We start from the raw sequence: 16,650 nt of genomic DNA, 5'->3' as shown, positions 1-16,650 counted from the left end.
TCTTACCCCCAGAGGAGCTGAAGTATTTTCCTCTCTCTTCTGTGATGGACTCCTCTTCAGGGGCGGCACAGAGGGCCAGGCTGGGGTGCAGGGGTGAGGAGACGTGCTGCAGAAGCCTCTGCTCTCTGCTCCCTGTGAGGAGGACACATTCTCACTGTGGCCTCCTGTGACGGTCCCCAGGGCCCACTGCAACACCCTGCTGAGCTTTGCGATGGTGTGGGAAGCTCCCCGTGGTTTGCTCTCAACAGGGGTCATTCTGAACACATATCGTCTGTTGTGCTTTCTATGGTTGAAAGTGAGCCCTTTCAGTGATGGTTCAGAGGCCCTGTCTGCCCACACCCCTGAACGAGAGGCACTATCCCGATGTCCCCTGATCCTGGGTGCCTGGCTGGTTCCAGGTCTGAGTCTGTGGTGGGTTGAATTGTGTCCTCGCTCCTCCTCCCACGCAGGTGTCAAAGCCCTGACCCCCAGCACCTCAGGATGGGACTGTATTAGATGACAAAATCTTGGAACAGCTCATAAAGTGAAAATGAGGTCATGAGGGTAGGCCCTAATCTGTTATGACTGGTGCCCTTATAAGAGGAAATTTGGACACAGACACATGCAGAAGAAGACGCGGAAACAGGGAGAAGCTGGCCATCAACAAGCCAAGGTGAGAGGCCTCAGAAGGAACCAGAGTTGCCAATCCTGCCTTTCGATCTTAGACTTTTGGCCTCCAGAACTTTGAAAAATGCATTTCTGTGGTTTAAGCCACTTAGTCTGTGGCTCTGTGAGCGTGGCCCTGGCACTCGAAGGCACTGTTCCTTCTTGTGGCCAGCTGTTCATGCTGTGAAATCATAGTGTTGAGGGGCAGACAGGCTTGGTGGTGTAACCACCATGGTGTGAGTCCTGGTGGGAGCTGTCGGGGCATCTTTGCGCTGTCCTGACTATATCACGGCTGCATTTCCCAGAAGAGAAGAAGCCTGTAGGGATCAAACGGTGTCCCTCCCAGAATACATGTCCACATTCTAATCTCTGGAACCTGGGAATGTGACCTGTTTGGGAACAGGGTCTTTGCAGGTGTAAGTTAAGTATCTTGGGTAAGGAACATCATGGGTTTAGCAATGTGGCTGCAAGCCCAGCTTCTTAAGGAACACCAAGGATTTCTGGAAGCTACCATGAGCAGGGAACAGACTCCTCTCAGAGCCCCCGGAAGAACCCAACCCTGCCAACACCTTGATTTTGGACTTCCAGCCTGTAGGACTTTGAGAGAATACATTTTTGTCATTTTAAGCCACTTAGTTTGTGCCAATTTGTTATGGCAGCCCTAGGAAACTCTTCCATTCCCCCATTTTCTTCCATAATCTTTTTGTGGAGGTCCCAGAACCAGCTGCTCTGGCATGGGGGTTGTGCTTTGAGTGTCAGACTCTGGCCCCCTCTAAGACCTTGAGCATGTTGTCCTTTCTTAATTCCATTTTCCGCCTCTGAAGAATGGGAAGGGTACACCTACCTCATGGGTTGTCATGAGAATTTAAGAGCACGTGGTTAGTACTGAAGAATGGTGGTCATTCTTATTGGTATATGATGATGCTGTCGGCTTTGAGGTATTTCTGCTGTCGGCAACAAGAGGAAAAGGGAATCCTTCAGCTCATTCGGCTGCCCTAGAGTTTTATAACCACAGACGTAGGTTGACATGGAGGCAAGGTGACCATTCTCCATAAGCTTCAACTTCTTCACTGACAAGATGGGGATAATTTACCCTCATCAAACGGTTGTAAAAGGAGCTTCTGTGTGTAACAAGGACAAAAAATTCAAAGAAAATGACACCTGCCCCAAGCAACAATGTGTAGCTCTTGTCCCTCTTCTCTTTCCCAGTTGGCAGGGGGTCAGACAGAGTGAAAAAGATTTTCTGACTCCATTAGCCTCATGCCCAGATACCAGTAATGGGTGAGCCCATGATTGTGGGGCCAAGGCTGGGCCCGAGCTGAGCCGTCCAGGGAAAATCTCACTGTAGGGGGCACCCCTTTAAGTTAGCAAGCAGGTTGGGAGCAGCTTTGAAAGGCAGTGAAGTCTCTGGGAGGCAGTCTGAGGGGAGTGGGATCTGTTTATAGTCTCAGGGGTGTTTGGGGGCTGTTGCCTGCACAGTGGACCCAAGGCTTCTTTGTGCCTCTGAGGGACAGAGTATTGCTTTCCTCCCCTGCACAATTGTCCATCAGTCAGTATGAAGTTTTGGGAAATGCTCTGGCTTCTCACCTTCAAGGTATCTCAGCTACTCCCCAAATTCTCAAGGCATTTTGTGAAATATAAAGCCAGATCTCCTGATTAGGAATCCACTTAGTAGGTAGTGCAATTCTCTCCAATACGTAGCTATAAGCATTCAGGAAAGTTCTCCAGACGAGTGAGAGCAAACAATTCCCTAACAGAAAGCTGGGGTTTCATCACATTGCTGAAAGATAACTCACATTTTTTGATATATTTCTATTATTTTTCTTTGACTCTGATCTCCTCTTTTCTACCTATATTAAATGCCTTAACTGTATTAAATATGCTGCATCAAATCCCCAGGGCAGAGTGGCAGAGTATAAAGAAGAAAGCAAAAACTCTTCATGTAGGAACAGAAAACGTACAACCAGGAGCTGTTATGTGATCAACTCAGTATAATTAGCAACACAACTTAGGAGAAAGGCAGTATGGTATGATGGGAGGACCATAGGCTTTAAGGTCTGATGTTTTTTATTTGAATCCTAACTTTTTAATTATAGAGACTGGTCATCAGGGGTTGGCAAACTTTTTTTGTAGAGTGCCAGAAAGTAAAGATTTCCTGCAATTTAAGCCATGCCATCTCTGTCCAGACCACTCAACACCACCATTACGGTACCAAAGCAGCCAAAGACAATATGTAAATATGTGGGTGTGTCTATGTCAATAAAACTTTATTTGCAAAACCAGGCAGTGGGCCACATTTGGCCCACAAGTTGTAATTTGCCAGCATCGGTTAAAGAGCCTTAGTTTTCTCACCAGATGGACAGGGCATGTTTGTAAGACCTTATCTTCCAGCGTTCTCATTAGGATCAATTGAGCTAATGTATATGGAAACCTGGTACATTCCCAAGCACTATGCCATTGCTAGTTTTTACTTATCTTTGCCCCCGACCCTTATATTTCAGCTTTTGCACTAAAATTTGTATAATAAAGAGGAACTGCCCACGGTAATTCATGGTAGCCTATGAGTACCAGTGGGTTACTTGGTCAGTGAGTGGTGGCTTACTCATGGAGTGGTGGATCTTTATGGGACAAACAAAGGCTATGTCACCCGTGGCTCAAAGCCAGGAGCATGGTAGGCCAAGAGAGATGCTTTGTCTGGGGCAGCTTGGAAAGAGTGACTGTGTAGGTGAAGAAGGTCTGAGGACAGCTTCATTGTGTGCCAACTGGCCCAGCCCATAGGGACCCAACTTGCCCCAGAGTATAGCCATGTGACTCTGAAGGCCAGCAGTGGGATGGAGATCCCAGAATCTTGTGTGTATGGGCAGGTGTGGCTGTGTCCTCTGGGCATCTGTTCAGTCTGCTGCACTGGTCTGAGCCATAGCTTGCCTTCCCTGGGGAGGTCACCCTTGCCCATCCACTTACTTAGTGGGGTTAAGCAGAAGTTTTCAGGGTCAGGCCTGAGACGCAGAGATCCTGAGAACTTTTTGATGTTGCAAGAGCCAAAGTGAATGAAGGGGGTCCCACTGGGTGCCTGGAGCTCTGGGTGCTGGGTCCAGCTTTGATGTGACAGATTCCTGCGTTCTCAGACAGCTCAGTGCCTCTCCGGGCTGACCTTTTACCCTTGTGATAACAACATTTTAACCAGACCAGCAGTCAAACACAGGTGGCCCACTCTGGCCAGGAGTCAACTTTATTGGGTCTGCGCAGGATTTAGTATTTTTAAATTTTCATTTCTTTTCTTGTGTTAAGAATTTATAACATAACATTTATCATTTCGGTTGTTTCAGGATGCCATTTAGTGGCATTCAGTACATTCACATTGTTGTGTGACCGACATCATCATCCATTTCTTGACCCTCCGCATCGTCTCAAACAGAGGCTCTGCCCCCATTAAACACTAACCCCCACCCACTGGGGTCTCCAGGGCACCACACCCCTCATGGGTCTGTGTGAAGGGTTCCTAGGGCGTGTCTGGCTCCTGTGGGCAGTTCAGTTGACCAGACTGCCCTGTCCTAGTTCACCACCCGGGGCCGCATGCAGAATGTATCCACGCCGAGCACGGTCTGTGCCCCACCTGCCGTGCATCAGACGGGTTTCCGCATAGTCTGAGTGTGCCACAGGCATACAGGACAGCGTCCTTGGCTTTAGAACAGAACCCATGGAAGTATTTGGGGTAAAATGATGTTATGTCTGCAACCCAGACTCAAACAGTGTAGGAAAATAGTAATAGACAGAGAAGGGGAGAGAGAATGATAGAACAAGTGTGGTCACATAGTCACAGGTGGTATTTGGGAAATCTGAATGAAGGGGTGTCCAGGAATCCTTTGAACTATTTTTGCAACTTGTCTGAAGACTGAATTACTTCAAAGTAAAGAGTTAAAAAATAAACATATGGATGCTGTCCATAGAAAAGCCTATTATGAAAAGCATTTTTTTTAAATAAAAGAATATATGCTGGCATAGAAATAATTTCTTTTCTGGAGGGCAGCGTAGAAATTGTCAGCAATGATTATCCTGGGGAAGAGAGGTTTCACTTTTTATTTGGTGACTTTCTATACCTCTTGACTTTTTTGATTATGTGCATCTATTCTGCTTTTATCTTAAAAATGTATATCCATTGAATAGGTAAAGAAAATATTGCCAATTAAAAATATTTTTCATATTTCTCTCGAAGAAAAAAAATTCCCAGTAAGTGAAGGGGGTTGGGACTGAGCCCAGGTTACATAGTCAGTGAAGAGGGAAAGTTAATGGGGCTTCCGGGAAACAATGAAGACATAGTGGGGAAATGGGGACAGAATAATTCTCAGGCTCAGTGCCTCTCCCTTCCCCATTCAGAATCCTTGGAGGAGATATTCGACTGGTCAGATCTCCTGGGGGCACCTCGCTCATTCATTAGGGGGCTTGAACCATTCCATCCGCTCTGGCTATGGACTAGGTCTGAGCCCTGTGGTATCTGAGGAGACTGTTCCAGAGAGAGGAGAAGAGACAGAAACTGTCAAAGAAGTGAATCCCCAAAGGAGTGAGGGGGCTGAGTGTTTGCATCTCACCGAGGCCCCTGGACATTAGCCTCGGAGGTGATCGGTGATCTCATGGATACTGGGAGCCCAGCTGTACCATTCTTTGGAGAACAATTGTGAATGTTCTTCCTGTCAGAAAGAGGGAAGAGGAGAAAGAGGAGAAGCAGGAGGAGGGCAGGGGGAGAGGGGAAAGAAAAGGGGAAGAAGCAAAAGAAAAAAAAAACGAAAAAGAAACGGAAGCCATCAGGTGTGAGATCCCGTGTCACATGTCCATGCGGGTAGTGTGGTCAGGAGGCAATGTAGAAAAGCTCTCAAAATTATGGTTTTCTATGCACAGCTGTCTCTTGCCAGAATTTAAATAATCACCTTACTGGAACTGAGAAGCTCACGATAAACTGTATTTCTGAAATAATGAAGTTCCGGATTTTAATGCTTTCACTGTGGCTGTCAAGTTTTATTCCATGATGCCAAACAGATAACTTCACAATGGGCACAGAGCATTTACCCTTCAGTTTGCTATATGCTGTTAAGGATATTTCCATGAGATTTTTTTGAACGTGTTTGAATTTTTTTTTTAAAGAATTGCTTCTTACTGTATTACCAGAAAATAGAAAGATTTTAGTGTCATTTAGTATAACAAAATTTGAATTTTCTAAGGCTCTGTGATGTTCTAGCTTCACATTTTCTGTGAGCTCAAAAGACGGGGAAGGGTGATGAACCGATTGTGCAGTTCTGTGTGGAAAAATGAGTTCTTGACAATGGGAGATGAAAAGCCCAGTTAGGTCATTTTGTCCGACGTGGGAGAGAGTGCTCCTGGGCGTTTGTGGACACTTTGTCTGGTTCCATTCTAAATGACTCAGCTAATGAGCTTTCCATGACCCGACTTCTGAAAAGCGTCCACAAATCTACAGGGCTTCCTGATTAGGAAAATTTTTTCCTATTTTGATGAATTTTCTTGTGTTTCTGTGTCATTAGCTGACAATCTCTTTTTGTTCTGTCATAATGGTGAGATCCTCAGAATAGGACATTTAAAAAAATTTTAATTTGTGTCTAATGTTGCCCTATCATAATTTTAAAAATATTTTCATATACACCTTGAAATTTGACTTACTAGTTTTTTCTCCCTCTCCAGAAGTCCTAGAGCTAGATTCAGAATTTTAGGGGGTGGTAGCTGAAATTCAGGGCCCAGTGCCATGCACAAATCTGAATTAGACTTATGTAACTCTTGAAATATTCTGGCGATGAAGGATCTAGGCACCAAGTGTCCTGTGGTCAGAGCCTCATCTGATCCTCAAGAGCCACATGACCTTGAGCAACTTACATGACCTTCCAAGCCTCAGTTTTCTCATCTGCAAAACAGACATAATGGTGAGTGAAGCGTTACCCCCATACACTGTCACTAGGATAAGTGTATAAAGCATTTAGTCAATGCGCACCAAATGTTAGCTTCCACTATTGTGGGAAATGTAAGCAAGATCTTTTGGAGTCGTGTGGGTATTTAAGATAGTTGGAATTTGGGGGCACTGGCCATCTTACCTGCCTTGCTCTCTTTCCAGTTCCTGTCAGTCTCTTGTGCAGAGTGGACTGCTGCTTCTGAAGTAGTCATTGATCTGGGCTGGCCCAGAGCATCTCCGCTAAGGCTGGGGCTCCTTATGCTGGGTTCTCTTGCCAACTGGGAAGAGCACGTAATTTTCCAAGTAACAACTCAGCTCATCAGCTCTGTGGTGTCCAGATTAGATACCTGCCTGGGTCGCTGCTGAGGCTGCCTCCTGGATGGCGGGTCTGTATAGCAGACTCGAAATAACCCCTGGTTGTCCCCAGGGACTGGAACTTGCCTTCCTATTGTCTCTGCAGGAAGCGGGCCAGCTGGTCCTCATTTCCACTACAGTGGCCTCTGCACCCCCCGGGATTGGGATGGCTGTCCTTCTCTCCTCTCCTCTCTGTTACCTTCTGCCCTTAGACCACCAAGCATGATGCCTACTGACCTCAGTGCTGCGTGAATCCCAATGCCAAATCCCATGCCAACCAGCTCTCTCCTGTGCCTCTGCTTTATGATGCCAGCTCCACTCCAAGGGTGACTGGCTGGGGTCCCGGGACACTGGGTAGGCTGTCACCTCAACACTGACCCTTGTCCTCATATCAGGAGAGACCCCCTCCGACCCTGTACAAGGTCAGGAAGGACAAGGGCTCACCTTGACCTCAGTAGCTACGTGTTCTTAGACCTGAGCACCTGGGCCAGCCCAAGTATCAGCCACTGGTCTTTAATGTGGGGCTCCTGCGGCTTCCTGGAGCCCCCAGCCGTGCTCGGGCAGATCTGTAGTTGCAGAAAAGATCACTTCTTCTGGGTGCACAGCTCTACTGCTTTCACCTTACAAGGGAACACCTGCTCTCACTCTGTCGCACTCAGGTGCTTGTATCACAAGGTGCTTGGGACAGATTTTTAGATTTTCCTGATTGTGGTGCAAATTAGACAGGCAAGACATACCTGAGTCTGAGTGGAGCCATCTTCATGGTCAAGATCTCCGTGACTGCGGGGCCTCCTTGGGCCAGGCGACTGGCTGCCATCACTGATTACATTACAGGTATTCTACTGGAGCTGTTCCTGACGGGGTCACCAGAGTAACTTCAGTCTTAATACCCTTATCAATGGTCATTGGCTGTGTTAGGTTAAATCTGTCAGTATTTCCTGCATAATATGCCAGCTTGACTTTGGGTCCATGATGGTCTTTTGGTCTTTCCCATTTTCTAATGTTTATTCTTGCAAGTGGGGTCATGGTGACAGGTAGTCGTCTGACCTGGCCAGTGACCAGTTCCTAGTGGAAATACGGTAGGAGTATCCCTTTTGCATTTGAAAGAGCGAACAAAGTTCAGCTTTCTCATATTAATCACTACAGGGACCAAAATTCTTCTCTGGAGGAACAAAGCCCTCAAAACAGTGACAGAAGTGTAAGGAAACTCCGAGGTGTTTCTCGTATAGAGGCTCATCTGTCCATCTGTCACATGAAGGGAGTCATCTTGACACAAGTACCTCGAGTGTGACAAATGTTGCAAAGGAGGAGCAGGTTTTCCCTTGAATGGGGAAGGCAGAGCTTTTCTTCCGCAAAGACGTGTGTGTCTAAGTGACTGGGCTTGGAGGTGCTCAAGGCAGTCCTGAGCAGAAGATGGGGGACAAGAAGCTTTTGATCTCCCTTTAGTCAAGGCAGGTCAGCTCTTGTCTTATCTAGATATGTGCGCATATGTGTGGGTGGGGACATACGCGTAGAGGTGGATGTATGTGTGTATCTATGGACGCGTGCCTGTCTGTGTGTGTATGTATGCATATATGTGTGTGTCTGTAGATGTGTGTTTAAAGACAGTTTGAAAACCATATCAGGTTCTATGAAATAACCAGAACTCTGTAGACTCAAAATGATGCAGGCGTGCCTCCCATAAATATTGTCTTTATGAAACTTCACGGAAAATGGCAGCAGGTTCGGGGGGATGGATCTTTGTATATACTCCCTTCCTTTGGACACTTAAATGATAGTTCTCATCCATATTTCATATGTCTGATGATACTGTTGTAACTGACAAATACAAATCTATTTAAAAATTACTGACTCACAACAGATTTCTGTCATGACTGTCATCTGCCACGTGCGGAATGCGCAAACATATTTGTTGTTCAAGTGGGACCTCCACTCTCGGAAAGATGGAGAACTCCTCCTGCCTTATCTTTGTTAACTCTCACACCTGTCAAGCAATCAAGTCATAGTTGTCCTACTGAACAGTCCTCTGCTGTTGTTTTGTTCCAATATTCGAGTGGGACAACTCAGCAGCCGCCATTCCCTGGCAGTCCATCCAAATTGCCTCTCCTGCTGGTGCACAGGGTAACTATATTTGGTGAGCAAATATTCCCTGGGCTGTGCGCTAAGGCTCTTGACCAAGCCTTTCTTCCATCTGACAGGCACTTGAATGGATCCAAAATAAAACAGATGCAGGCCATCTTCCCCTCCCTGTCCCGGTTGCCATCCTGGGCCTCCTGGGAGAAGTGGAAGGGTGTTTCCAGGGACCCACACCCTGTGCACAATTAGATCTACTTCCTTCCCCTCCCTTGGCCTTGGAGTCAGCTGGAATGTGGGTGGGAGGTGTGGACAGAGTTAATATGCCCTCCCCCAAGGCCACTTCACTGATCACGGAACCTCATACAAGCAGGCACTTGGCTAATTCCAAATATGAACCCATCCATTTTCCTGGGCTGCTCTTGAGCACTTTTGTGGATAGCAAACAAATCCTTACAGAGGACCTTCACAGGGTCACAGTTAAACCACTGCTCATTCTTCTTCCTTTTTAAAAGAATTTTTTTAAAAGATTTATTTATTTATGGGGAGGGAAAAGGGAGAGAGTGTCTTTAGCAGACTCCATATTGAGGGTGAAGCCTGACACGGGTCTCGATCTCACTCCCCGTGATCACAACCTGTGCTGAAACCAAGAGTCCAACGCTTAGCTGACTGTGCCACCCGGGCGCCCCAAACCACTGCTCATTCTAAGTTTATTTTTGTTTCTACAGTATGATAAAGGATCTTCCTGACCATCATTCTTAGCTCATTCTTGGACTCTCCCATGGACAGTTTTCCTTGCCGTGTGCTTGAGAAGACACAGATTCTCTGTGAAGACAAATCCGAGTCTGTGAAGCCATACGTTGGCAAGAAGAAGCAGCAGCATAAAGCACCACATCAATAATCTTACGTTTTCCCAGAAGGAGGTGGAAGCAAGATCTGTTGAGGAAGAAGAAGACGAGAAGCTGGACCTCAGCAAATCAGTGGAAATACCACAGCCCCAAATTTCCTTAGGGAGCAGCCATGTTTTCTCTTTCTATAAAGCAGGGCTTAAAGTGATAAAGTCCATCACAGGTCAAGATATGGTCTTCTTTCTTTTTTAAAGATTTTATTTATTTATACTTAACTTACTTATTTAGGGAGCAGGCAGGGGCAGAGTGAGAGGGAGAGAGAGAATCTCAAGCAGACTCTGTGCGGAGAGCAGAGCCTGACCCCAGGCTCCGTCCCACAGCTCTGAGATTGTGACCCGAGCTGAAATCAAGAGCTGGAGGCTTAACGGACTGAACCACCCAGGCGCCCCCAGACAAGTTTTTATTTCTAATAATTCCTAATGAAACCGTTGCCTCCAGCTGTGAACCCTGATTCACGTCATGTTCCCTGGGGAAGGGTTTTTTAATTTTGGTTTTGAAGAAGCAAAACATTATCCGTGTACATCCCAGGTCATTCTAGTTTAACATGTATTATGTGTCCACGGTCTCTAGATATCTCCAGAAAGGTGTTTTATCTGCTGGTAAGTTATAGTATCATCAGAATGATTGTCATCTCATTAGGCAGTTTATTCTAATGAATGATGGAGTTGAGACCCAGAAGAAAGAATCTGAGTGATCCCATTCATAAATACTCAATTTTTTAAAAAAGATTTTGTTTATTTATTTGGGAGAGAGAGAGAAAGCATGAGAGAAGAGAGATCAGAGGGAGAAGCAGACTCCCTGCTGAGCAGGGAGCCTGATGTGGGACTCGATCCTGGGACTGCAAGATCATGACCTGAGCCGAAGGCAGTCACTTAACCAACCAAGCCACCCAGGTGTCCCATAAATACTCAATCTTTATGACGCTTCAGAGAGAATGAGACGCGCTGCCATGTAAAACAAAGGAAGGCAGAATGAGCCTCAAACCTGGGAGTTCGGTAGTGACTCCTCCCGAATACTGGGAAACCCTTGGCACAGGACCAACTCCCTAGCTCACTGCTGAAAGTGGCAGCTGCTCAGGGGACCGGGAGGGCATGGTGTCTCTGTCAGCCGTCTTCAGTGGGGAAGAGCTTATTTCCTTTATTCCAGTATTATGTTTATGCCGAGAACTCAGGAAGGGAACAGCGCTCTTCTGGAGATCACAGATGAGGACTGAACCCACAACCAGGTGAAGGATTCAAGTGAAGGTAGCTGTGGCAGGTCCAATGGTGTTTTCTTGGACTATAAGCAGGCAAGTGGTTAAACCTCATCAGTATTGAGAATCTGTTGTTTCTGCTCAAAAATCAACCATGCAACTGTTTCCAGTAAACTGTGGGAGCCAGCCCTAGCGGCTGAAGGAGTCCCTGGTGATGGACCCTGCATTCCTAGATCACCTTTAGGGGTAAAAACCAAACCAAACCAAACCAAACCAAACCAAACCAAAACAAAACAAAACAAAACAAAAAAACAAAAGAAAAAGAAAAGCAGAAAACACGGCTCTAGTCAGGGAAGCAAACAAGAAACTTCCGCTCTGTTTGAGTGATGTGCACTGGACGACATCTGCCCCAACATCTAGGGTGCCCTAGGAATCCCCCAGCAGCCCACACACCGAGTGAGGGAGCTATGCAGATTTTCCATAGGGAAGGCAGAACCTGTCCTCACCCTTGTGGGGAAATCCCTGTCATTGTCACGAGGTTGGAGACTTGTGGCCTTTCAGACCCTCCACACTGGGCTTGGATGAGCTGAAGAAACTTGGCAGTGGGCCGTCAGGGAGCAAGGAGGGTGAACGTTGAAGGTGGGTAGCACCTTCTGCTGTCCCATTCAGTCTGCCCCTCTGTGGTCCTGTACCTTTCACTTTGAGATATCATCACCTGTTTATGAGTCCTCCTATCCACACGATTCTTCTTCTTCTTCTTCTTTTTTTTAAAAGATTTTATTTATTTGAGAGATAGAGAGCATGAGCAGGGGAGGAGGGGCACAGGGAGGGGGAGAAGCGTAAGCACAGAGTCTGATGTGGTGCTTGACCCCAGGACCCCAAGACCATGACCTGATCCGAAGACAGACATTTAACTGACTGAGCCACCCAGGCGCTCCCTATCAAAATGATTCTTAAAACAACTCTCAGACATCAATTACACCTGATGCAAATATAAAAGTGTGGGTTCCCAGCACCAGGCATTTAGGGTTTCGGGCACAGGGAAGGGTGCCTGTGTAGGGGACAGTTGTGGAGAGGGACAGTTTTAGTGTCTCGAGTCTCAGAGAACAGGGAGAGGCTTACTTGTCTGGGCAGGTAGGATGAGGCCAACCTCTCTGAGGACCCTGGGTACCCCGCCAACATGTTCTTGCCTGAGCAAGGCCTCCATAGAACTCGCTCTTTCCCAGGACGGGGTCCAGCCTTAACTCGGGCTGGCTGTGGACCCCTTGACTTGTTCTGTTGGACTCACATTTCTAGGGCAGCTCTGGACCTATGGGAAAGGTACACGGGGTGTCTGCAGCCTTGCCTCCCGAGAAGAGCCAAGCATAAACCTGCCCCAGGGGGGTGTCAGACCCCAGGGCCCTCGGGGTGGGAGGAGGCTGGGGAATGGCTTCGCCTTCTCCAGTTTCCCCTTCCACATTCCAACACCCTCTACTCAGTTGGCCTTTTCCAGGGAAACAGAAGAATAAACGGAGTTGCTACCTACTCACTTCAAAAGAAAACGTTTCTTTTATCTTCTGTGGTAAGATTAGGAGGCCAGGCACATTTACTTGGGTCTCAATACTTTAAACACACTCTTGGGAAAATATAAACAGGATTTATATGAAATGCTTTAATCCCCCCAAAGAGCAATGAACTCTGTTGAAAGGGCACCAGCCATTCTGGAGTTGGGTGGGATAATGCTGCTTACGCCTCTTTCTCACCTGTGACTGGGTAGTGGCCTAAATTCCACCATAAACGTCTCCGGAATACCTCGTGGGTGTGGGCGCTGCATGAAGGAATGAAGATGAGCAAAAATGGTCTGCGACTATGAAGAGTTCAAGATCCCAGGGTGCCTGGGCAGTTCAGTCAGTTAAGCCTCTGCCTTTGGCTCAGGTGATGGCCCCAGGGTCCTGGGATGGAGTCTCGGGTCAGGATCCCTGCTCAGTAGGGGGGTCTGCTTCTCCTTCTCCCCTCACCCTGCCCGTGCTCTCTCTTGAATAAATAAAATCCTTAAAAAAAATAGTGCTCAAGATCCAATGTGTACAGCAAACCTCAATTTATAATTTTTAATTGATCTGACTTTCTTATCCTATGAGTCTGATTCTCAGTAAGCTTCTCAGGAGATGAATGCAATCCCATGTTCCTCAAAATATAAGTGTGGATGGAGTTTTGGCTGGTGGAATCACCGACCAGTAGGAGTGCTAGGATGTGGACCCTGCCTCTTAAAATACAACTTTCCTGCAGGCGGCGCTCTGATTATGAATCCTTTGGAAAAGAAATGAGCCCTTCCCACAACTGTCTAGTAGACTGGGACTTTCTCGGCCTCACAGAACTTAATAGGAGAGTGGATTTCAAGATTGTCTCCTGCAACGGGCTTGTTTTATGGATGAGGAAACTAGGGCCCAGACAGGTTCAAGTCCTACCCGACATCACACAGCAGCTGTAGTCCTGTCCAGGCTGTGTTTAAAGCAGGGTGTGTTTGCGTATAGACCCAACATTGCGTGTTGTGATTGCATATTGGACTTTCTGCCTCATTTCAGGGGCCATATTAAGGTCAGCTTCACGGCGGGAGAAAAGATGACACACACACACACACACACGCACACACACACGTGCACATACACATACACACTGGCACTTGCACATACACTTTTATTTTTACAAAAGGAAGGAAGGTTGGGAAAAGAAGCATTAACTCCAGCTCTTACATCTTAGAAGGAAGGGGAGGGACTGCGTTGACTGAAAGTATCTGAAACACTCATTTTGTTTTCTTAACATTACTCAGGTTCTTAAAATAAAGTGGAGATCAGTTTAGAAGTCAGGTGGGACGGAAGAGGAAGGTGGCCTCTCTTCCTCCCTATGAATTAACGTCTCTGTTGCCCGTGTTCTATTATGTCTTTGGAAATAATAACTCTGGAGGTTTATTTTCATTTTATTTATTTATCAATTTATTTTTTGGCTGCCCCATCTGGCGGCCCGTGGCCTGCGTTCACAGTGGGGCCTTGGGACTGGCCGGGCCGGAAGAACTGCCGAGAGAGTGTTGTTTGCTTTCTGCGTATGAATGAACATCTGCCAGAAACTCACAGCTCGAGTCCTTTATTTGTTTTTAGAGTGTGATCATGATTTTTCTGACAACGAGCCCTTCCCCCCATCCCCGTGCGAGCCTGAGAGATTTTGGCTCCTTCGTGGGTGGAAAACGATCCAAGGTACGCCCCAATAGCATTTCCTCCTGTGGCTCGTGGGGCCTCTGAGCAGTTCCTGGTGGTGTAGTGGTGCCCGGCAGGAAGTCAGTGCCACCCTGGTTCCCAGTGATGGAAAGAGAGTCAGAGAACCCTACCCCACCTCCCAGGGATGCAGTTCCTTGGGCCGTGTCCCCCACACTAACATATAAAGCACAACAGGATGAGTTAGTGTAACTGGGCAGGCCTTGGAAAGGCTGGCCATAGGGTGCTAGTGTGGCTGAGTCCCTCCAAGTGGGAAGGGCTTATCTGCCTTAGTCCTGGCCTCTGTGTCACTTCAAATGGGACTTAAAAGCAATTCTCTAACTGGATTAGGTCTAGAGATTAACTTGAGTATCCTGTGTTGAAAGGCCTGGGTTTCACTCTCTCTTGAGACCAGTATTTCCAATCCTTCTGTGGCAGCTGCCATGCGGGCGACCCCACTGATGAGAGATGGGGACTCGGGCACCATCTTTTCGCTCTGGCTTGTCCACTCACTTCATTTCCTTTCAGACCTGCCGGTGGCCTCACACACCCCACCTCACACTGGCTCTGAGCCACACCCCTGCCTTTAAGGGTTTCCTCGACAGACAGTCACTGGAAATCAAAATATTGGAAGAGGACCTGCTCACGGTTGGTTGGTAAGGTGTCAGAAGGTTCTTCTTTGAGGTGCCTGGGTGGCTCAGTAGGTTAAGCCTCTGCCTTTGGCTCGGGTCGTGGTCTAAGGGTCCTGGGATTGAGCCCCACATCGGGCTCTCTGCTCAGCAGGGAACCTGCTCCCCCCCGCCCCGCCGCTTGTCTCTCTGCCTGCTTGTACTATCTCTGTCAAATAAATAAATAAAATCTTTAAAAAAAAAAAGAAGGTTCTTTTTCAAGAAATGTTCAGGGCTCCTAGAATTACTGGCCGAGAAGGTTGCCTCAATATCTCTCTGTCCTGGCAAAGACCAGAAGAGGAAGGAAGGGGACTCTTCTCGCCTCGGGGTTGGGCACATCCTTGTCCTTGGATGCCAAGGGGATGGATAAAAACATCACCAAGATGGAAACCGTTTGCTGGGCATCCTCATGTCGAAGGGGCCTTTGTTAATTGTATGTTGTTTTCATAATTCCTACTGGAAGGACAAGGAGTAGATAGTATGTGCACATTCAAGCACCCACTGTGATTTACATCTCATGGGGATTTTCCACGTCGTTCATTTGTACACCCTACAACAACTCTTCAGGTAAAGAAAGTTGACTCTACTGTGCAGATATCAATTGTGAGAACTCCGGGAAATTGCTTTGGATCAAGTCCCTAAGAAGTGACAAGCCAAGGATTTGAACTCAGGACGTCCAGTTTACCCAGGACTGACTGATGCTGTGATGCCGGCACTGTGCTCTTATCAGATGGAGGATGTGGATTTTCCACTTCAGTTGTGGAATCCACATTTGGCTTAGGGGAAGATCGGCTCCCTCCCCCATTCTTGCCTTTGCACATGGTGACCATCTGTGGCTCCCGCCCGGGGTAGAGATGGAACAGAGCCAAGACTGCACATCAAAGACGAGCAGGGAAGTGTGCACTGCTTCTTCCTGGCTCTGGCCTCAATTGCATGCTTTCTGGGCTGTATGAAATTAACCATGGCAAAAGGATTGGGGGAATCCTGTTGTGGAGGACAAACACTGTTTTCCCAGCTTTGTCCAATCCAATTACAACTGTTGATAGGTAGTCAGGTAGCGGATGGTGAAAAAAAGCTTCAGAGGTTTCTTTATAGTAAAGTTCTTATGACTTTCGCCGGGAAGCAAAAGAATTCCTGACCAAACAGTTGAAACTGCTTAAAATTAAAAAAAAAAAAAAGCAGAGATCAAAGGAGTGTACATTCTTAGTCATTTAGCAGTGTCATGGAAGGAGATGATCTTACCAATTTTTCAAAGAATTAGAATCGTGTAAAATATTGTTACTAAAATTCTGTGGGATGTAATGATACAGACACAGAAGCCTACTGAGCCCCCACACTGTGCCATGGATAAAGTTGTGCAGGACCCCAGAGAGCTTCTAGTCCAGTTGGAAGACAGCTATGTGAACCATCAGAGTCCCAAACAATTAGGAACACAGTTGAAAGGGAGTGCAAAATGACTTAGAAACAGGGAGAAAGGCATGAACGGTTTTGTTTGGGGGAGCTAGGAAGATCTCAGAGTCTTCCCCAAGATGACAATATTTTCACTGAAGGCTAAAGGCGGGCCGGGCAAAGGGAAAGAAACAGATAAGGCTGAGAGAGCCTCTTAAGCAAAAATGTGAACACGAGAAGGGGGCTG

Source organism: Meles meles, chromosome 12 (assembly GCF_922984935.1).
Source record: "Meles meles chromosome 12, mMelMel3.1 paternal haplotype, whole genome shotgun sequence".
NCBI classification, from domain to species: domain Eukaryota; kingdom Metazoa; phylum Chordata; class Mammalia; order Carnivora; family Mustelidae; genus Meles; species Meles meles.
Note: the sequence above shows the minus strand (reverse complement) of the source record.